At 45.2% G+C, this 22,957-nt stretch overlaps 1 protein-coding gene across 1 annotated transcript in view; it reads left to right on the top strand.

Annotated features, from left to right (window-relative positions):
* The window catches only part of DUSP22 (dual specificity phosphatase 22), a 40,508-nt gene that overhangs the window by 516 nt on the left and 17,035 nt on the right, over positions 1-22,957 (top strand). The window lies entirely within an intron of this gene.

Here is a 22,957-nt window from a genome sequence, read left to right as displayed (position 1 = left end):
ACTGTTAGTGGGATTAATTTTGTGCTCAAGCCATATTTATGTTGATGCCCTATCTTTGGCCTGGCGGAAGGGTGTGCAATTTTTCTGATTCCACTCCAGATGTGTGGTGAGTGTGCTTTTTTGGCTACGTGCCAAAGAATGAACTACTACTTCAATTCCCTCTGGATCCTAAGGGCAGTTAAAGCTTACTTTCATTCCTTTTAAAACCATCTCCTGTTTTAGAGTCCACAGTAATGTAGACTGATATTTTTTCCATTGAAGCTCCATTATCTACCATTTGCTTTTAGAAATCAAAGACGATCAGAGAGAAAGTGTCACTGAGATTTTCCAGGGGTTCTCTAGTACAGGATGGTCAGTATAGAAGCCGTTGTGTGTTAGGTTTTGTGGGTAACCAGGTGTGTCTGCCTGTACACTGGTTCCACAAACATCTTGAATTTTTTAACCCACCAGACAGTTTGAGCTGTTAACTCGGAGGGAAATCTATTTCTGCTTATTAGCCTTGATGGAAGTCAAGTCCATTCTTGGGGAGAAGAATGCATGTGTGGTTGTGATATGTTGTGTTTTTCTACTTCAGGGTGGGGTTTTGGAGAGGAAGGGGTTACTTGTTCTGGGAAAAAAAAATAATGTTCAAACTGTTCTCATTTAAATTCATATAAGGAGTAGGTGATATTTTCTAATTTGAAATTCACCTGTTTTCTCCAGACATTAGGCTGCTTGGTTTCCATTAATATAAAACCAGCTGAAACCAATGAGAACATAGAACAGTCAGTGAATTTATTAACCCTTGTAATACCAAAATAAAATAGGTGGTGAACAGACATCAACTGACTTCTCCCTCTCTGTGAGTTGATACTTATTTCTGATGTTTTTGCTCATGGTGTTTTGTTAAAGTGCTATAATTTGTGTTATAGCATGGTCTTATTTAAAACCAGTGATTGCTAGGAGCCTAACCATTCCTTTGAAAAGCGTGGTTCTGTTGATTAAGTCATTATCAGTAATTTATATTTAAAACCTATCCAAAACTGGCAAAGATGATGTGTTACGTTAGGCTGCACATCTGACATGATTGGCTTCTCTTAAATCACAAGATGAGGCTTCAGATTTCCTGTTTTGTCACAAGTTAAATGTATGCTCTTTTCAGGGAACCCTAGTAGTGCACTTGTTAAACACCTGCCTGCTAGCTGAAAGATTGGTGGGCCAAGCCCACCCAGTCCCTCTGCCAAGACAGGCATGGTGGTCTGCCCTTGTAGAAACCCTTGCTTAGGAAGCCCCGTGGGGCAATTGTACTGTCACATGGTTGCTATGAGTTGAACTTTGACTATAAGGTACCCACCAACAAGTTGTTTCCATCCCCAAGGCTGTTCTGCTACTTTACATTTAACGTGAACAACATTGTTACTCAGGAACCAGATCTTGCCTCTTCCGTGTTGGTGCAAGATCTTTAACCCGCATCCATACACACAGGGAAACTAAGGCTAGAGAGTTAAGTGACTTGTCTGAGTCACAGGTAAAGCAGGTGGGATTAGAGCAGAGGTATAAATAGATCACTGTTTACTTAAACCTCTCAGCTGTGTGCCAGCTGTGGTCCCACGTGGTATAAAAAAGAACATCGCATATTGTTTTCTAGTCCCTGTATTCTCAGTCTATGAAGACAAATGCTGGCTGCCTCTATAAAGAGAGAGAGAAATTGGGACAGTGAGAGAGGAAGACAACAAGGAAGGAGAGAAGGGAGAAAGGGAGGAGGACAGGAGAGATTCCATAGAGTGTCAGTCTTGGGTAGCCATGGGGTGGTGTGTGCAGACCATCTTCCATCCCAAATCCAGTCCCAGAAGCCCTTAGCTTACTCACTCAGGCAAGGTGTTTGGGGTTGGTTGGGACATAAAGAATGGTTTCAGTCTTGGGCAGCTGCTTGTTGTACTGGTCCTGATTCTGTGGGGGAAGCAGGCAGGGAGGGGCCAGGTAGCTGCAAGGACTGCTTCCCAGCCTGGAAGGTGGCTTGATTAATGGTGAGAGATGAAGGATGGGACCGGGAAGCAGGGCTTGCCTCTTTTCTGACGGCTTTAAAACCCGGAATGCTCACCGAATAGCCCTCACTTTCTCTGGACTGCCCTGGTCTGGGCCTAGACCAGACGTGGAGAGCTGGTTACTGTCACAAATTAAGTTCTTTATTTTTCTGGATCTATGAAGGAGCTCTGTGAGCCGTGGTGTTGTGTAGTTGTGAATTAGACACCATCCAGTGATGTTTATTTGTGTCGTTTACCAGGAGCATCTGAATCCGTTTAAATGCAACATGGAGCCTAGAAAGAACGTTTCCTTTAACGAGTGGTACTTAATGCTAACACTCCAGGACTTGTAGAGTCTGTAGTTCCGCTTTTATTGAAATGGGGACTGTGTGAGAGAGAGGATATAGCATCCTACTGTCTAATGTGGTTCCTGGCATCATCATCAGCCTGGGATGTTGTGCTTTGCAAAATAAAAACTATAGGGAATTTAGCTGATAGCGACTCCTCGGAAACCCTCTATATAGGGTCCCTGTAAGTCAGAAACACAGCACTTAACAACAGCATCAGCAGCCCTGGTAGCGTAGTGGGTTATGTGTTGGGCTGCTATCCTCAAGGTCAACAATTCAAATCCACCAGCCACTCCGCAGGAGAAAGATGAGGCTTTCTGCTTCCATAAAGGTTGACAGCCTTGGAAACCCTATGCAAGGTTTCTGAGTCAGAACCAATTCAAAGGCAGACAGTAGCAGCAGCAAGTCCTTCTTAAGGAGCCCTGAGATGCAGTGGTTTTAGTGCTTGGCTGCTAACTGAAAAGCTGATGCCTTAAACCCACCAGCGACTCCTTGGGAGAAAACACTTGGTGCTGGGCTCCAGTAGAGTCACAGGCTTGCACACTTGGTACGTATCTACTGTGTCCTTTAGGGTAGCTGTGAATCAGAAGCAATTTGATGGCCTGTAAGAAGAACAGCAGCAGCGGCAACAACAGGCCCCTCTTAAGGAACTCTGGTAGCACAACACTTAAGCCCTCGGCTGCTACCCAGAAGATTGGCATTGTAACCCACCTCAAGAGGCCCCATGTGAGAAAGACCTTCAAACCCTCCCAAGTGCTCATGGGAGAAAGACCTGATGCCCCGCCTAGATTAAGGAGACTCCTTGAAAATTCAGTGCAGTAGATCTGCCACTTCCCTTGGAGGCTAGCATGAGTCTTCTGGATAAGCACTTGCTTGGAAACATGTGCCTTATATCTGGGAAACTGAGGCAACAGGGATTAAAGAGAAGGCGCCTAACCTGATCTTGCTACGGGTTGAGGCTTTATCTGTACCGGCTGAGCACTTTCTGATACTGTTTCACTTATTTTCATGTAAGAATGAGCTATACAGAGACTGGAAGTTTGTATCAATTTCGTACCTGCTACAACTTCTGGAGTCCTGGGGTGGCGCTGTGGGCTAATGCGTCAGACAGCAAAGTCGTTTGAACTGTAAGGTCAGTGGTTCAAGCTCACCCGCTGCTCATTGGAAACCCTATACAGGATCAAGTTCACCCGCTGCTCATTGGAAACCCTATACAGGATTGCTACGAGTCAGAATTGACGCGACGGCACTTAACAACAACAGCTTGTGTCAATGTAGTGATTTGTAATCTGTTGCAACGATGAACCACTAGCAGCCCTGTAAAGTACAGCTTCCCTAAGAGAACCCTCATTCATAGACATGGTAACGCAGCTGTAGTTATTATTCGTTTATTGAGTTTGCTTAGGAAGGACTTGAACATTTAGAAACATGTCTTGTGGATTTTAGTTAAGTTAAAAACTGATCCTCTATTAATTGGGTACTTTCTTTAGGGAGTTTCCCAAAATAGCATTGTTGTTGTTAAGTACTGGTTAAGAGTTGGTTCTGACTCATAGCGACCCAGTATAGGGATTGCTGAGAAGTGGCTGGTGAATTTGAACCACTGACCTTGCAATTCAAACCGACTTCGTGGTCCAGTGCTTATCCTACAGCGCCACACCAGGATTCAAAAATGCCATGTGTTGTTAAGTGCCGTCAAGTCGGTTCCAATCCATAGCGACCCTGTATAGAGTTTCTCTGGAGCAGCTGGTGAATTTGAACCACTGACCTGGTGGAGTCAAACCAACTTTGCAGTCCACTGTTTATCCTACAGTGCCGCATCAGGACTCAAAAATACCATTTGCTGCTATTGTTAAATGCTGTCAAGTTGGTTCCAACCCATAGCGACCCTGTATAGGCTTTCCTAGGAGCGTTTGGTGAGCTTGAACTGCAGACCTTGCAGTTCAAACGACTTTGCAGTCCAGCACATTAACCCACAGCGCCACACCAGGACTCCCCAAAATAGCATTAGCAAGACCTTTTCTTTTTCCTAGTGACTTGGTTGGAGGCAGAGACACCCCTACTCTCAGGACTATGGGGAGAGTTTCACTGCTGGTTTTGGTTAAGGGGGTTTTCTTCAGTGCTTTTGACTGGGTGAGCACTGGTTTATCTTCCTAGCCACGGGGCTCTCTAATCACTCAAAGGCAAGAGACCTGAGCCTCAAAGAACTGCTTCTTCAGAAGAGCTACTAAGCAGTCAGCCTTCCAGATTGAAGACTTAGAAATGTGGTAGGGACACTGAGACCTCCAAAGTCACCAGCGTCCGCCCTAGGTGAACATTTGAGATTCTCAAGGCTCTGCCTCCACCCCTGCATGCACAGCTCTCTGTATGATAGAGAAACCACAGGCTCCATCCAGCTTCATCAGCTTGTGCTACATGAGAGAGATGCCACATACTGAGGAGGCTAGAAGTCCTAATTCAGGGTCCTCAGTTCTAGAGGAGGCTTTCTCTGTGTCAGCTCAGGATAAGGTCCTTATCTCTGTTCAACAGCTGTGGGCTCGGCACGCCTTGGAGATCTCCACATGGCTGGGCAGCCATCTTCCCTTGGCTCTAAGAGGTTCGCAGCACAAGGACCCCGCGTCCAAAGACGTGCTCCTCTCCCAGCTCTTCTTTCTTGGTGGTAGGAGGTCTGTACTTTTCTACTTACTTCTCTCTCCTTGTATCTCTTTGTAAGATTAAAAGGGATGCAGGACACACCCCAGGGGAAACTCCCCTTACAGTGGGTCATGGTTGTGACCTGAGTTACATGGTTGCCTCCCACCTTAGTCCCTTTAAAGCAGACTGGCTGACCACATCAGGCCACTTCATGAGGGAGGATAACATCATTACATACCTGCCCAATTACATCACTCCTGAACTCAGACCACTCAGAGTCATGGCCAGCCACGCTGAAACACGTGAGTATTTAAGGTTGGGGAAACAGTTCAATCCATGACGTTTTCAAAACATTCTTAAGTCAAATCTGGTGTTTGTGCAGATGGGCCTATACTATGAAACTGTTATGTAATTTTTCACTTAAAAAGAGATCTTTTTATGCATATGCATCATTTTTTGCAGAAAATCCACAAAATTCTAGTTTATGAGATACCAAAAGAATTCTGTATGTAGTCTTCTGTTGGCATGAAGCCGCTTCTTTTTTTCTTTTTTACAACACTGCAATGAACTTTGTATTTCCCTATTGGTGTGTAATTCTGTGCAAAGTCTCATAGGGCAAATTCTTAGCCATGATATTTCTATGTCAAAGTGTACTACATTTATTTTAGGATGGTAGATGCTGCTGAATTAGATTTGGGAAGGGTTGCACCCTTGTGTTCTTACTAGCAAAGAATGAAATTGCCTGTTTGCACATACCACTACCAGCATAGGGTTTTATTCTTCTGTTACTTTTCATTGGTGATATTTTTTATCTGTTGCATTAGCCACAAGTTTGTCCAGTATGTTTTTCCCCTAGAAGGCAAGGGTTTTGTTTTGTTTTGTTTTGTTTTTGTTTTAATTATTTAATCATTTTTTAGAGCTCTTACTATGTGCCAGGCTCTAGGATAGGTACTAGAGATACTGGGATTCATGAATTAATTCCAGTATCTGCCCTGGTATCACACTTAGTGTGTTCCTAAAATAAGCATTGTAGTTATTTTATAAATATTAAAAATAATTATAGTCCACTGAGACAAGCCAAGAGTTCTGACTCTGGGCAGCCCTAGTTCTGCTTCGTGCATTTGGAAGCTTGTGTAGTAGAAGACATTGGGTGGGTCTTTGGAGATGATCAGGAATTCAGAATCTCCAGTTCTTGATATTCCAACCAGTAGGAGGCTGGGACCGAAGCACCCAGATATGAATGACTCCGTTGTAACCAGACTTCCCATTATGGCCACATCTGGTCTCCCAAGAACTCTAGGAGCCAGGTAAGGCAGCTGGTATGATACCCTTCTGCCATTGTACGGTCACATAGTCAAGATAGATGGCTTGCTCACACCTCACCAGCAACTGGACAGTGGACCCTATTCCCCGAGGTCTTCTTACTACAGAGGCAGGCCCTTCCTGCCAGCCGTAGCAGAATTTTGGAGTACATGGTACTAGTGCATTAGAGGAAAATAATCATTGTCACTGGCATTAATATTGCAGATAGGAATTAAACGCAATCTATAGTGATAAAGGCAGTCTGAGCATTGCATTGTTAGTGTCTGTATCTGTTTATCCTATGCTAAGTAGGGCTCTCCGTATTTGGGGGGTAGGTGTGAGAGCCGGTGATAACTCATATGGAACTTTTTCAACTCAGAAACCCGATCATGTTTATAGCTGAAGAGGAAGTAATATTGAGCAATGAAAGGTTTCTCCCATCCCCTGAAAAAAGAAACAGAACATCTTTCTAATGTAACAATTTCAGAGCATGTTTCATTTTTCATTCTGTGTGTTTAACCAGAGCACCTGCAGGAAACAAAATCATTTTTCACTATTAACAAAAAGGCCTTTGAAAGTCTTCTCATGCCTTTGCTGGCCTGATAACACTAAGAATCTAAATGTTTAAATGGTGTATTTGTATTTATATTAAACCGAGAATAAATTTGCTTATCTTCATATATTCCAGCCCCAGGGGATTCTTTGTGAATTTTGTGCACGAGTTCATCCTGGGTATTTGTTCCCCTTTAGTTAATAGCTTTTATACTTTGAACCACTGTAAGAGTTTTGTTTTTTGCATTTTTTTAAGAATGGCATATTTTCATAGGCAGACCTTTATTCTTGGCTATAACTGTTCTTTTGACACTGAAGACATTTTCCCTGAAGATGTTGTGACCTGTTCTTTGAAATATCAAGATTCCGAAGTGACTTTTGTTAGTTTTGCTTGTTACTTCTTGTTCAATGACTGCTTTTATCTGTGTATGACGTATACACATAAGGAGCCCTGGTAGTGTAGTGGGGTGCCCGCCGGACTGCTTACTGTGAGGTGAGCAGTTCGAATCTACCAGTTGCTCTGTAGGCGAAAGATGAGGCATTCTGCTCCTGTAAAGATGCCTAGCCTTGGGAACCCCATGCAGGGTCGCTATGAGTCGGAACCAACTCTCCGGCATACCCCCGCCACATACACACATAGACTCCCATCTCATCTGTGTCTTATATGTATCTATATGTCTGTGTAGCTCTGACTCTTCGTTGCTGTCTGCTTATGTTAAGCTGTCCAGTTGTCTTGCATGGCTCCAGAGGCCTGTTCAGAGCTTCTACATCCTCCCCGTGGGACTCACCCTTTTTCTCTTCTCCAGGAATTTTATTGGCTTTCCAACAGTAGAGCAGACCAGAACCAAGGTGCTCAGTGGAATTTAACATTAGGAAAGCATGCATCTTCCTTCTTCCCAACCTTCTCCTACCTGCTCAGGTTCTGGTCCCTTCAAAGTCCAGCTCAGGCCCTCCTTCCCACTCCTAATGCCTTCTACCCACAGCACCTCCTTCCTCTCTCTTCTGCGGTATCTGTAGTTTTTCCTCGTCTGACAGTGAGTTGTGTGCACCCAGGCAACTCTCCTGCATTCATTGGAGACTTGCCTTGTGGGGGAGGATTTAACCCTCGCTTGCACTTGTCCAGGTTCCTGAGTTAGATTGTCACTCTTTTCATGCAGGTCCAGCAGATTCTTCCAACTCCTGCGTGCCAGTGTGGTCCTAGCCCACAGTGACCTCCCCAGGCCTCTCTGAGCAACTTGAGAGCATACACACCTTATCTCCACTGCACGGGGGTGGGGGAGGGCTGAGGGGTCACACCTAGCGCTACCTGTGCCTTTTGGGCTTTGTTAAGAAATAGCTCAGTCATTAGCCTTGGTGATTTGTGACAGGCCACTGGTGCATCCCCATCAGTGTGGGCTGTTTCACTGTGTAGTTCCTGGTATATGTGTAGACATCTGTCATATAGCGCCGCAGTGGTACTAATGGATCTCTGATTCAGTTTTTAGAACCAAGAGACCCCTGAGGCGTCTGTGACTTTGCAGTTGATCCCTTCCGGTTCTGTTGGCTGTCTTCAGTTTATATCAGACGCTTGACTGTGTAAGGAGAGTGAACAAACCTGTTCCATACTTACCTGGTTAGGCTCCAGAGCCCAGGTTATTATGGGAAAGTCTGCATTATGCCAAAGTAGAGAGTAATCACATCAGATCACAAAATAGAGGATGACTATATCATTACCTGGCTGCCAGATTGCATCATTATGTAACTGCTAAACCACTGTGGTCCTGGCCCATTCCAGTTGGCATGTGACCTTAACGATCACAGCCAGCATCAGTGTCTCTGTGCCTTAGCAATCATTGTTGCGAGACGGAAGTCTTCAGTGCACAAAATACTTGAGTACTAGATTTTTCACTGTTGTTATAAATGCAGAAAGTCAAATAATGAGATCATTGATATGCGAGGAGCAGGTATAATCAATGCAAAAAAGATTTGTGGTGTTCAACGCAGTATGCCAGACAAGGGGCAATACGTTGGTTATAATGTTGCTTCAAACCTGAGGAGCCTGGAGTCGGGTTGGGAGGGCAGGTCATGGAAAGCTAAGAGGACATTTCCTGTATGGGGACTCTTGTTCTGACCTGGGAGGTCTCCCCAAGCCTGTGGTCCTTCCCCGACAGTGACAGGCCAGCCTGCAGAGCCTCACCTCCAGTCTGCCTTCCATGTGGCTTTCACCTCATTCTCCGCTTCAGAACAAGAGTCGGGCCTGTTGGTGAGGGAGCCTTGCAGGCCACACACCATCTAGTACAAATGGAGACTGCGTTGCTGGAGGACACAAGTTGTCCGGTGCCCACAGAGTTTTGGCCAGCATGCTCATGGCAGCTCTGCATATGGTAGCCAAAAATTTAGAGCCAGCCCCAGCATTCTGCAGAACAGCGGTGGTCGCTTGCAGTATTTCATATTAAGAAATATGCTCTGAGCCATAAACAAAGCAGAAGCTTATTTGTGTTCACAAGGCAAAGTTAATTGTTAAGCAAAAGAAGCACATTTTAGGATAATATACTATTTGTGAAATTAAAAGTCGGTTCTGTGTTTCTTTATGTGCATGTCTATACATACTAAATGCACAGAGAAGGACTTTAAGTACTATTACAGACTATTAAGGGTGGTTAGCTTTTGGAGGAGAGGAAGGTGGGGGACGTGTTATTCATATTTTTTCTCTATATTTTTATTCCTTGAATTTTTTTTTCTTTGCAATGGGATTACCATCACACCATCTCTTCAAATGAAGAGCAGGAGAGAAGCGAGGAAAACCATAGTCCCGGTGACCATAGTAGTGACAAGGAGATTGTAGCTCAAGATGTTCAGGCTGGAATCAGTTCTGTTAAGGATTGCTGTCTTCTACGGATTCAGTGCCCTCAAACATGACCTGTCTTTCTCACTCACTGCATTTGTCACCCACTATCTAGTACACAGAGTCTTGGTGGTGCACTGGATCACAAGGTGGCTTTGAACTGCAAGGCCGGCGGTTCAAATTCACTAGCCGCTCCTCAGGAACCCTACACAGGGTCACTATGAGTCGGAACTGACTCAACGACACTTAACAACAACAACAACCAAGTTACAAAGCTAGTACCTTATCCACTTCATTACTTATATCTTAACCTTCAAATATGACCAAGATGGACACATCTTTTAACTACATAGATTTTATTTTCAGTCTCAGTTACGCTCTGTCTCTGTTGATTGGTTCAGCTAATGAGTCTGATTTTTTTGGACTCACACATTTCCTTCAGTGACACAGCCTGAAACATAGGACAGGTTTACTTCTTGCCTCGGCTGTTGCTTCCAGTGTAGAGTAGGTAAACTGCCTTAGTGGCAGCCCCCGCAAAAAAACCAGCCACACTCCCAAATTGCTAAAGAGTTCAAGGACTTTTGAAAACAAGTGGTTATCTGGCCTGGACTGGTTTTCAGCTGGACAGTTGTTTCCAGAACCTCAAAGGCACTCACCTCTCGAGGAAAAGACTTTTAATGCCGCCCAAGTACCCATGGCACATACATTACCAGAGGTTTGCAGCAGCTTTGATGTATTGAGATAAATTTGTTTGAAGCCACCCCAGACTGAACTAGAAATGACTCAGATACAGATGACAGTGGCAGTTATTGAAAGCTGTCTAGTAATCACTGTTTCTTGAATTCAGTGGTACTGAAGGCCTCTGCAGGCAGGCAGTCAAGTGCACACAAGCTTCTTCCTCTGACTGCTGACCCCACCAGCCAGTCTCACTTTCCAACAGAATCCTCAGATAAATGGACCACGGGCTTTGACACCTTCCAGTATTTCACTGACTCTAGGAAGGAAATCAGGGTTTCAAATCTTCACTTAAGAGCCTTTACCCTTTTCTTTTTTCTTTTTTTTTTTTTGAGTCCTAGTATAGCACTGAAGGAGGCCTGCTGTAGATTAATGCCAGACTGCAAAACCATTTGAACGGCAAGGTCGGCAGTTCAAGCTCACCAGCCGCTCCTCGGAAACCCTATACAGGGTCGCTATGGGTTAGAACCGACTCGATGGCACTTCACAACAACATAGCACTGAAGGAATCCTGTTGTGGGCTGTGGGTTAATGAACTGAACTGCAAGGTCATTTGAACCTCAAGGTCAGTGGTTCAAGCTCACCAGCTGCTCCTCAGAAACCTTATACAGGGTCACCATGAGTCAGTACTGAGTCGATGGCACTTTAAGACAACAGCTTAGCACTGCAGGATAAGCACCGGACTGCTAACTGCAAGGTCAACAGTTCAGACCCAACCAGCCGCTCCTCAAAGACCCAATACAGGGTTCTATGAGTCAGAACCGACTCTACAACACTTAACAACAGCCAGCGCCGCCTTCGTTGTGCCTAGCTTTCTAGAGGCCCTGAGAATGCCAGGAGTGCATCTTCTTGTTAGTGATCATGTGTACTGATGTGCTTCCTAGAGTTTTCCTCCGTGTCAGATCCCAGGTTCCTGAGTGTTTCCTGGCTAGCCCTCTCCCATCGCTCTTCGCCCAGTTCCTCTAATTAGCACATATTTGCCGTGTGGCGTATCTGCCTCCATATCCTTGGTGCTGATGTGGGATATGTGCATGCTCTGCTGGAGTCCAGGCAGGTCTCAGGGGAAGAAAGCAGCCAGGACTCAGGACACACAAGAGGCAGAGCTGTGTGAGTCCCCTCTGGTTGAGGTGTGTGTGCAGTTCTTATGAGTGGTCCAGGGCTCACAAGGTTGGTGGGCATCCTCAGTGTGCACAGGTACACTGAGGGTTTGATCGAGTCATGCAAGAAGATGTAACTAAAAGATGGATTGTGAGCACCTTCCCCAGGTGTGGAGCCCTGCTGTCCATTGCCAGTTCCGCTGCATGTCCACACACTGTGGTGAGAGGTGTGTACTTTATGGCTCTTCGTACTGAGACCACCCCCTCCGTATGAGCTCTGACTGTCCCCTCAGGCTTCCACGGGGCACAGAGAGGCTGATGGGAAGTACTGTGGCCCAGGTGTGTGAGTCGTGTTCTTTTCCCACAAGTGGAGCTTGCAGCTGGTGTGTCTGCACCCTCTAACAGGAAGGTGCTCGGGCATAGCTGTGCTGGTACTGTGACCACTAGCAAGGTGAAAATCAGTGATGTAGCAACCAGTCTGGACAGTATAATGGTGCTGGGGGTGTGCCAACAGTCAGGGCTGACTCATAGCGAACCTGTATCATTTCTGAGGTTGTAAACCCTTACAGGAGTAGAAAGCCTCATCTTTCAACCACAGAGTGCCTGGCAGATTCAAATTGCTGATTTTGTAATGCTACTAGGACTTCTTAGAAAGTGTAATGTTGTTGTGAAGTGCCATTGAGCCGGTTCCGACCCATAGCAACCCTGTATAGGGTTTCTGAGGCACGGCTTATGAGCTTGAACTGCCGACCTTGCAGTTGAAAATGACTTTGCAGTCCAACATCTTAACCCACAGCGCCACACCAGGATTCCTAGAAAGTATATTAAGGGGAGGCAGTTTTGTTCAGGAGTTCAAAAGGGAAAAGTGGCTTGGTTTGGCAGAAACAACCCAGCGAGAGCATCAGCAGAGGTAAAAGTTTGTTTCTGATTCCAGGTCAGGACAGTACTGTGTGTAGCAGCCAGGTTGTAAGCAATGAGGCTGCCCATTCAAGGTGGCCGGAAATTTGAATGTGAAGTTAAAGATGGTTAAATCAAGGTTGAAGGATTCTCTGGGCAACTTAATAGTTTTAAGCCATAAGAAAAATAATGATTTAAATGTCACCTGGTTTACATAAGTCGGCTTTCTCCAGGTCTCTCTAATAATTCATAACCAGGTGAGCTTTTTGTCTGTTCACACCTGTAAGGGAAGTGATCCAACCTCACTTTACAGTTCTGAGGACCAAGCTTAGCACCTTGCTGGTTTCTTCCTCTCAGTGTTCAGTGTAGGCTAAAGCCAACAAGTAATTGTCCACACTGCTTTTCACAATATGTGTCTTCTCTGTCCGGTTTTAGCCCTGGGATGTCTTGAGACCTCTGTGTGTGTGTGCTGGGATGGCGTTGGTGCCAAGCCCAATGTTTGGGTAGGGAAAAGCATTCTCCCTTTTCAGTTCTACTTAGAACCCATGGGGATGTTGTGTGTCTGCACCCATTTCTGGGTACAGCACCATCTTTCGTGGTTGGCATAAAATGAAATGATGGTGGAAGTTAGCATTAAGCAAACCATAGCTTTGGGACAGTACTACTGTGAGGAAGTAGTGGACATCACGTCTGAATCTGAGCCTCGTTCTCTTGAGACCCAGCTTGTGTGAACATGCTGGGTTTGTTCTCAGGTTTTGTCCCCATTCACAGGAGATTCTCTGTAGGCCGGTGACTACTTCAGTGAGAGCTGTGGCTGCCTGGTGGCGAAGGGTAAGGACACAGGCATCCGTTTAGACTGGACTTTAGAGCATTTGAGGTCTAGCTCTAGTGGACAGGACAACCCACGTTCCTAATAATGGCCTTTTTCATGGAGACTGGCCCCAGGGCATCCAAGTGTATGCTCCAAGTTACTCTAAACGATTGTCAGTATAATATGCACGGTGAAGTGTCTTGATCCAGTTCTTAAAGGAAAAAAAAAAACTCTCGCTTAACAAATTATGAACAGCATTTCTAAGTGTTTTGAGAAATGTATTCCTTTACATGAAGGCTCCCTGCCTTTCAGATTAAAACCTCTTCCTCTTCTGCTTTTGTACAAACCTAGAGGTCGAGCCACTTTGACTAGCCACCATGTGGTCCTGCTGACCCTGTGTGCTGTGTCCTGGCAAGGATCCTTCTGTGATTGGCTGCTCTGGAAGGGGAGGAAGGTGTGGCAGTTGGGCCCAATACAAAGGAAGGCCCTAGAATACAGATCTGTCTGCAGGTTACCCAACCCTGCTCACTGGCCCTTAGAGCCAGAAAGGGTGCTGACTCCCTATTGTGTTTGGGGGACAGGAAATTAGCAAATGCTGGGTCAAACCATGGTGTGCAGGTAGGAGCACAATGTTGAGGGGAGTTCTCTGCTTCCCTTACCCCCCTCCTGCCCGTGGGTTCTCTTGTGGCTTTTTGAATCTACAATCACAGCCTTTATAGGGACGCCCCCTGCCTGGCACTGGGTCTGTTTGCCCCCTTTTCAGGATCTCACTCCAGAGGGAGGACTGGCAATTGACTGGACAGACTGAGCATTATGCAGAAAGAGCTTCTCAAGGATTGCAGCCTGGGTCTGGCTTATCGAAGTGTGACTGACAGCTGATTTAGAGTTCTGTCCAAGTGAGGGATTCTGAGAGATCAGGCCCCACACAGTATAGTCTGCCCCTGAATGGAGGGCTGTGTTCCAGGAGAGATTGTTCTGCAGCAAATAGGAACAACTCACAGTGTCGCCAGTGCCAAGGAGAGGGGGCCTGCACTTGCTTCCCCGTTATCCTCCTGAAGAATCCACTCCTCTCTGCATCAACCTCTTAGAGCCCACCTCACCTCTCCCTGAGTACCAGTAACATGTCAGGTACATATTGCATCTGATTTCCTTGTTTATAACATCCTGTTGAGATAAATTTCTTCATTAATCTCTCTTGCAGTGATTGAGGAAGAGAATTGCAAGATTCATGATGGAGAATTTTGCAATTCTAAAAAGGTATTATTTAAATCTAGAAGAAAAATGTGACGCACAGAATAAATTCCAAAGCATCAGAATGACTTTGGCTGTGGAATGGGATGGTCTAGACTAGGGTTGCAGAGGGACCGGGAGTCAACAGTGTGGGCTGCAGGCCGAACGGCTCATATGGCAACCGTTCAGCCCCTGCCATGGGATGCTGCCGCGCAACATCTTATACAGGGTTGCTATGGGTTGGAACCGACTTGATGGCACTTAACAACAACAGCCCTGAGAAGCTCTGAGCTTTTGTCTCTCTGCACCTCTACTATTCATTTTTGGTGATTCCTGGTCACAGTGTGTTGCTGAGGTCATTGATGGTGGTGGTGGTGCTGCTGTGTGCCATCTAGCTGGTTCTAGAGTTTTCCAAGGAGCAACAGGTGGGTTTGAAGTGCCAACCTTGTGGTTAGCATTCCAGGACTTACTGTACAGGAGTAAACCTAAGGTGGAGGCTTACCTCCCCGTCAGCCTGCATCACCATGTCTGCATTGAAGGTGACGGGCTGCATAGCAGGTCCCAGGCTAGCCTTGTGAGTCCTGCTCTCCAGAGCACTTTGACTTGAGGACCGTCTCTTTAAGTTCTTTCTTTCCTTTGGCAACCACTGCCAGATGTTCTTCTATGAGAGAAGGACTGAGATACAGCAGGGTCTCCTGGTATGGCGCTGTAGGATCAGCACCGGACTTCGAACTTCAAGGTCAGCAGTTCAAACCCACCACCTGCTCCTGAGAAACCCTTTATAGGCTCACTATGATTCAAAACCGACTCAACAGCGCTTAATACCTAGTGGCATTCAAGGCATTTAGTCTGGTGGGAATTGGAGCAGTTGTTCAAAGTTCTCGGTGCCAGATGCCGTTCCCAAGAGGACACTTGAGCTTTGCCCGAGGGTAGAGGCAGATGAGGTCAGGGTAGGCACTATGGAGCCGGTTGGTGGGTTATATGGGAAGGTTTTACTGAGGAAGTGCCTCTGGGGAGGAGTCCTGAATGAGACGGGTGTTCCAGAGAGAGGAAACCACAGGGGTAGAGGGAGCTGGAAAGTCCAGGACCTTTGGGAGACTTGCAGGCAGCCCTGGGTGCATGGAGCCTGGTGAGTGGGACAGACCGCAGTGGAGGGTGTGGGCGTCCAGCAGGACTCGGCAGAACAGACTGCGTCATAGTCTGGTCTCCCCATGATTTTTAACATCTGAGACATTTGTATGATCACACACAAACTTATTTTTGACAAAGCTAGATCTATCCCTAAAGGTGATGTGGAATCCTCCTAAAGTTTCTGCTACTGATTTCTCCGTCCCCATATGCATCACTGTTCACCTACATGGTCTCTGACATAGCTGGTTTACATTAACTGTCAGTAATGAGGCTCTCTGTCAGATGGCCTGGTTTTGTAGTGATGGCTGAAGTACCGTGTTTATCTACACTAGATTCTCAGCCTGATGGAGAGGAGGACAGGTAGGACATGCAGTTATGAGGGGAGCTGCCACAGGTGCCCCCCAACCTCTGCTAGTCAGCCCCACAGTGATTCAAGGAGCTCAGATGTGCAGACTGTGCCCGTTCTAACCTTTCATTGAGACACCTGGAACAAAAATAAACACCAAGTCCTCATCTGTTGATCTGACAAGTCAAATTATGTCGTTTTTTGACTTAACCTGAAAGAAGCCAACAGGTGTTAGGGGTTTGCATTTGCATTTTGGTCTCACAAAGAGCTAAATCTTATCTCTCCACTCCTACCTCCTCACCCCCTCCCCACCCCACCAAATACCACACGGTTCTTGGAAGTTGTTATTTGTAGTCACTCCACCTAAATTTAGCTCATGCAGGAAGAAATCAGTGGCAAGTGGGTACTTGGAGAACGACAGCTTTGCTTTTACGGCCTGGCTGGATTTACAGCATGGACTACCTAGCCCAACCAAAGGACTGTGTTTCCTTTATGTCCTCAATCTCTACAACCATTCCCTTCAGATTTCTGTTTATTGCATCAGCAGTAAAGGAAATAAAAAAGAGCACTCGGGATTTTACCCCCTGTACCTTTCTGGTTTTATTTTTTATGCCGATTTCCAGTTCTTAGTCCATAGTAGACATAGTTTTTTTGGGTTTGTTTTGTTTTTGTTCAGATGCCGTCATTGCATGGATATAGTTCTAAATTCCACATTGTTCCTTTTCCTCAAACATTTCAGAATCTCTACAAATCTTATTGACTGTGTGGGGGGTTCTTAAATTAAGGAAGAATAAGAAACAGAATATATGTCCCAGGGTGGGAGTTCCATGCACCCTGTTGAGGAGATACACTGGGAGAGAACTCTATAAAGCGGGCTTGGCTATCACCTGAGCGAACTTCATTTCCCAGGCAGGTGGTTGCTACCTCGTGAATCCTGGTTTTCAAGAGCGTGACCAGACGAATTGTTTTAAAGTTTATTTCTTTAAACCCAAACCAAATCCCCCGCCATCAAGACGGTGACCACTTATAGCAACCCTAGATAGGGTTCGGAGGTTGTGAATCTTTATAGGTGAAGAAAGCTTTATCTTTCTCCTGGAGAGTGATGGGTGGGATTGAATCCCTGACCTTGTGGTTAGCAACCCAGCACCTAACCCACAGTGCCACCAGGACTCCTAGGGGGTTATGAGTTGGGCTGGTAACCACAAGGTCAGCAGTTTGAATCTACCAGTTGCTCGTTGGGAGAAAGATGAGGCTTTCTTCACCCATAAAGATTTACAGCCTCGGAAACCCTATCCAGAGTTGTTATGTGTCAGAACCGACTCGACGGCACATGACCATCACAACCAGGTTGATATAAAAGTGCTGACAGTGTTACTATCTTCACTGAAGGAAGCTTATTTTATGTTGCATTTTTTTGGTAATACTAAGGAGCTCTGGTAGCGTAGTGGTTATGAATCAAGTTGCTAACCTTAAGGTTGGCAGTTCGAAACTACCAGCTGTTCGCGGGAGAAAGATGAGGCTTTCTGTTCCCATAAAGCATATATATGCTGTGCTCTTGCTTCTGATCAGGTGTGGGCCAGCCAGAAGGTAATTTTTTTCATTGCATTTTTCTGTTTTTAGACTCTTTTTTTTTTAATGTGCTCTGATGAGATCTTGATCTTGTTCACGAGTATTAGATAACAGATGTTAGTAAAGTGTTAGTAAAGACTCTTGTTTGGGAGCTACTCAGTCAGTCCTGCCAGCTTGCTGCCCAGCTGCCTCATTACTGATGGTTGAGTAAGAAGCCACAGCATTACTCCTGTGGACCCCAATTATGACTGGCACTAATGGGATTAAAGGAGATGCCAGACTTGCTACTTGCACCAGGTTATGAATCGGGCTGCTAACCTCATGGCCGGCAGTTTGAAACTACCAGCTGTTCCGCAGGAGAAAGATGAGGCTTTCTGCTCCCATAAAGATTTACAGCCTCGGAAACCCTGTTCAGGGTCACTGTGAGTTGGAACCAACTCCACAGCACATAACAACAACAACATTGTTGTTAAGTGCCATAGAGTTGGTCTGACTCATCGACCCTCCATAGGGTTTCGGAGGAGCAACTGGTGAGTTAGAACCGTCGACCTTGGAGTTCAAACCGACCTTCTGGTCAAGTGCTTATCCTAGAGCAGCAGCCCAATCACTTTAGCAACTTCCGCTGAGTGGACTTTCCAATTCTGGACCCTTGGCTGACTGGCTCTCCTTCCACCTGTGTCCCCTCTTAGGTTTGGGGTTAGCCCATGCGAGAATGTTGCTGTATTCTATAACTGGCTTGCGTTAGCTTTCCTGAGAGAGAGAGAAAACAAGTTTGAATGATTTGATCTTTCGAAAAGTAGAATGTCAGTTCTGTTCTTCAGTAGGACTCTTACTTACAGTGTTTCAGAATGGAAAAAAAAAAAAAAAACCAGTGAATTTTAGAAATTGTACTTGAAACAAGCGAGAGTTTGATCTTTTTATCGCCATGCAATCAGAATACTGCCCCTGACCTTTCAAGTCCTTGCCTATGTACTGTTTTAAGTGTAATGTCTAGTTTCAGGGCCAAAGAAAGACAAAAGCCTTACTTTTGGTGGTTACTATGCTTGTTGAAACAGAAAACTGAAAAATATTAGAACTTTTGAGAATATTGACTTAGAAAGCGTTAACCTTTTGTCCAAGAGGGGCCTTCTTGAATACTTTCTAAACTTTCTTCTCAGACAAGTGATGGCAATAGTTTGTCTCAAAACATTAAAACTGGAAACGTAATCCAAAAGCCTTTCTGAACAGATCCTTCTGAACTCTCACTTCTGCTCTTCCCTTTCCTAAATTTGATGCCTTATTTGTTCATATTAACTGATACGTTGCTGGGTGTTAGGAGTAGTCAGTGCATATCTTGCCACTCTGTGTAGGAAGAGACTTTTCCTCTCTCTGGGGCCACCTCATATGTCATCTGTGTGACTCTCAGGATGTGTGGCATGTGAAATGCTTTCTAGAAAAGTCACTGACAGCCTCAGAGTGGAACTAAACAAAGGGATTTGTCTTGTATTTCAGGTCTTGGGCCAATGCAAAGCTGTATCTTCTCCATTGAAGTTTCTTGTTAAGTGGGCTTGCCAATGGTTCGCTTTTTTGAAGCATTGTGGAAAATGCAGAATTTTCCTTTGTTTAGTGACAATTTTAGTTCAAGGGGAAGGTAACCAATTTTGTTTTTTGTCTTTTGCTTTTAATATTAGCAATCACGTGACGAAGTAAATGTTGCTCTTGTTACTAAGTACTGTTGGGTTGGTTCTGACTCATAGAGACTCTGTATAGGGGTTTCCAAGGTGTGGCTAGAGAGTTTGAACCACCAGCCTTGCAGTTCAAGCCGACCTTGTGGTTGAGTGCTTATCATACTGTGCCACCCCAGAGCCAGGTACCATGTACAAAATACTTTAGTCATGGAAATATTGCTACTATTTTTATTACTTTTGAAATTTCCAGATTATTCCCAATTGTTTTGCTATTGTTTATATATATTTTTTCACTTTAAGTATGCTGTCCATAATTTAGGTAAGCATATCCTATTTTTTATCTTTGTCCCTACACCTCAACACTAAAGTCTTTTTTGTTGTTGTTGTTATGTGCTGTTGAGTCGGTTCCGTCTCCTAGCAACCCTGTATAGAGTGATGCTTTATTCATTTAGATAGTATTGGATGAAAAATTCATTCCACATCCATTGAAACATTTGCAGATCTCAATCCAGTGCTTGTTGTGAGGTGCCGTTGAGTCGGTTCCGATCCCGAGACCCTTTCCACACAGTAGAGCCCAGCTGCCCGGGCCGGCGCCATCCTCACAAAGGGGGCTCTCCCAGCCCATTATTGCCACTGCTCTGTCAGTCCATCTCATTGGGGGGCTTCCTCTTTTTCCTGACCCTCCTTCTCCATTATGCTGAGATCCTTTGAAGTCTGCCCAACTTGTGACATGGGAGTCCTTCCTTCTGTTCATCTTTGCTGCTCTCTGAATTAGTAATTAGCTTTCCTGAACGGTATGAGTGGGCAGGCATTGGAAACCCTATTTTAGGTAAGCATTCGTTCTCTAGTCTGTAACTTGAAGAACTTTTTTTTTTTTTTTTTTTTGCTTTGCTAATGACTAAGCCAAGATAAATAAATGCTTTTAGGTGGTGAGCAGTTGAGCTCTTTCGACAGTTTTGACTCTTCTGTTTACTGATTTACATAACTCGTTCCATTCTTGTTGCCGCTCAGTCTCAGTTGGTTTTTACATGTGTCCCATTTGAGTGGACCGTCAGGAGCTGCTGCCCGCACCCAGCCCTCATCTGTCCAGCCCTCAGGTCGGGGCTCACCAGGGTTGGGTGTGCCTTAGTACAGTGCTTTTCCATCACATATTCTAACGTGACTTCATGGTCTCATCATTCAACAGATAGTGCCTACTGTATACAAGGCATTTTTCTAGGGAAGTTGATGTATCGTTATTATTGCAGCTTTGAGAGACGTGATCTTAGTTTATGTTTTTTATTTTCTCTTCACTACCTTCATAGCAGAGGTCCCTGTACTTGTCAGAAATTCCCTTGTCTCCCCACAGATGACTATAGCCACCACACCCCTTCCAGCTGGTGGGCGAAGAAAGACTTTAGGCCATAAGTGTATCTGCAGGTCGACCTAGCCAGCTAGCCTTCCGCCATGACCATTGTGTGCTGAAACCCTCAAAGGGGCTGTGAGCAGAGCCTCGTCCATCAATCACTCCATTGGGCTCTCAGCGGCTAGTAAGCAATTTTCCCAGCTGGTCCTCCTCTTCCTTTGCTCCCAATATGTGGACCAGGCTGATTTTAGACTCCAGTAGAAGAACATGAAGGCAGCAGTAGTTTTCATCCCACACTGCAGGGAATTTCTTCAGCATTCTTGATGGGCATAAAAGCTCTGGCTAGAGATCGTAGTGGAAGGTAAGTGGGAAGCAGTGAATTCTTCAGTCCCTCTGGAAGGACTGGCCTCAAAGGCCCTGGAGGAAGCATGTGGACAGGAAGGGATTTCACAAGCCGAGGAGACCTGGTTCACTGCCAACTCTTATTTGAGTGAAAAAGAATATTGAGTGATTTTAATGTGGTCTAGTTAAAAGATGATCCATGTAGATGCAAGGTAAAAGTAAGTAGACTTTTTTTTTACAGTAATGTTTCCTTTTCAGTTTCCTTTGAATGCATCTGCGCAGGGAGATGCTTTAGAACTCCAAACATTCCCTTCCCAGACCAGGAAGAATTAGGGACAAACAGGAAGGAGGCAACTAGAAACAGCCAAGTGGAATTTGAATGGGAGAGTATCTGTTCTTTCATTGTGCACTTGTGCCAGCTACTCCTTGGATTTAGCTACTGGCATGGTTAAAGACCGATGTGTAAAGTGCTCCAATATAGTGAGCAGTGGTTAAACTCACTTGCTTAAAGACCCAAAGAAGGCTGTGTTGGGAGGTATAATGATCGACTCAAACCTGGAAAAAATAGAGAACGTTCGGGAAACAGGGCTGCTTCTGACTTTTCATAATGGTGGGCGATGGGAAAGGGAATTGTATCCCTCAGTTCTTCGCTGCAGACAAGATTCCACGCTGAGCCAGTTTCATCAGGAAGGGATTTATGAGGAGAAAGTTGAAAGTGGATGCTTTCCTCAGAAGAGCTGAAGAAATGGGCTATTTGAGCTAGCTTCCAGGACCTGTCCTCAAACTCATCCAATACCTGACTAAGGGAAAGATAGTGCACCAATAGCTGTCTACCCTACTAACATAATGCTTCCAAATCAGTCTTGCATAGGTGTGCAGGGTTGGTGACACCAAGTCAGGAATCTACACCCAAAGCAAGGGAGGATGGGAACATCATTTACGTGAAGTGGGCGCTATCAACATGTGGAGAAGTGTTGAAGGATTTGGAGCAGCCACAATTAGCAAATACAGCACAGAAATGATGTCACTTAACAGTAAAAACTGAACGATTAACTATAAAAAGTTTTTAACTAATTCAAGACAAGCTGTTTTTATAAGATATCATCCATCGTACAAGGAACTCTGGTAGCGTCATGGGTTACGTGTTGAACTGCCGACAGAAAGGTTAGCAATTTGAATCTACCAGCTGCTCCACAAGAGAAAGGTGAGGCTTTCTGCTCCTAGAAAGATTTAGAGCTCAGAAATCCTATACAGGGGTCGCTGTGAGTCAGAACCGCCTCCACAGCACACAACCAATCACAATCATCCATTTTACAGAGGCAATGGACAATGTACTCGATGAAGTTATGCCGCGGATCTAATTGTTTCTCCAAAACTCTGTGTCAGCTTGACTGGGCCATAACTCTGAGTAGACTAGCAGTTGTGGAATGCTGTGATCATCTCCCATGATGTGATCTGATGTCATCAGCCAGTCAGCTGTCAGGGGACTCGGATGGGATGTAAGACCCTTACTCAGGTCACAGCCCTGATCTGATGTAAGGGGAGTTACTCGGGGGTGTGCCCTGCATCACCTTCACTCAATTCACTATCACTCAATTCACAATAAAAACTTAAAAAAAATAAAATTGGGCCGTTATTTGAAAGAGATCAGTGGAGGGAGAAAGGACCTCAGTATCACCCAGAGAGAGCTGGGGTAGAGCATGTCATTTGGACCTGGAGTCCCTGCATTGCAAACCTTCTAGACCGAGAAAAGATTAAAGTCAAGACACTTAAGGATTTCCAAGGTACGCTGGGCCTACATATGTTGAGGGACCCTCCCCCAGAGCTGAAAGAGATAAAAGGATTTCCCTAGAGCTGGCCCCCTGAATTCAGACTTCTAGCCTCTCAAAACTGTGGAGGAATAAATTTCCACTTAAAACAATTCCCTTATGGTATCTCTGTCGTAGCAGCACTAGATAGCTAAGGCAGGTGAGTTCTTTTTCTAGTTTCTGATGTGTTTTCTCCCACTTTTGTCTATGGCACATGGTTCTGTGAGATTCCGAGAGGAAACGTTTAAAAATGCTGTGAAACTTGGGAGAGCCAGACTCATTGGGACATCTTTGTTTTTTTGGACTTCTAAGTTTCTCTG

This window comes from Chrysochloris asiatica, unplaced genomic scaffold (assembly GCF_000296735.1).
Source record: "Chrysochloris asiatica unplaced genomic scaffold, ChrAsi1.0 scaffold00144, whole genome shotgun sequence".
In the NCBI taxonomy this organism is placed as follows: Eukaryota; Metazoa; Chordata; class Mammalia; order Afrosoricida; family Chrysochloridae; genus Chrysochloris; species Chrysochloris asiatica.
The sequence above is the reverse complement of the archived record's forward strand: the minus strand, read 5'-3'. Positions and strand labels throughout refer to the sequence as shown.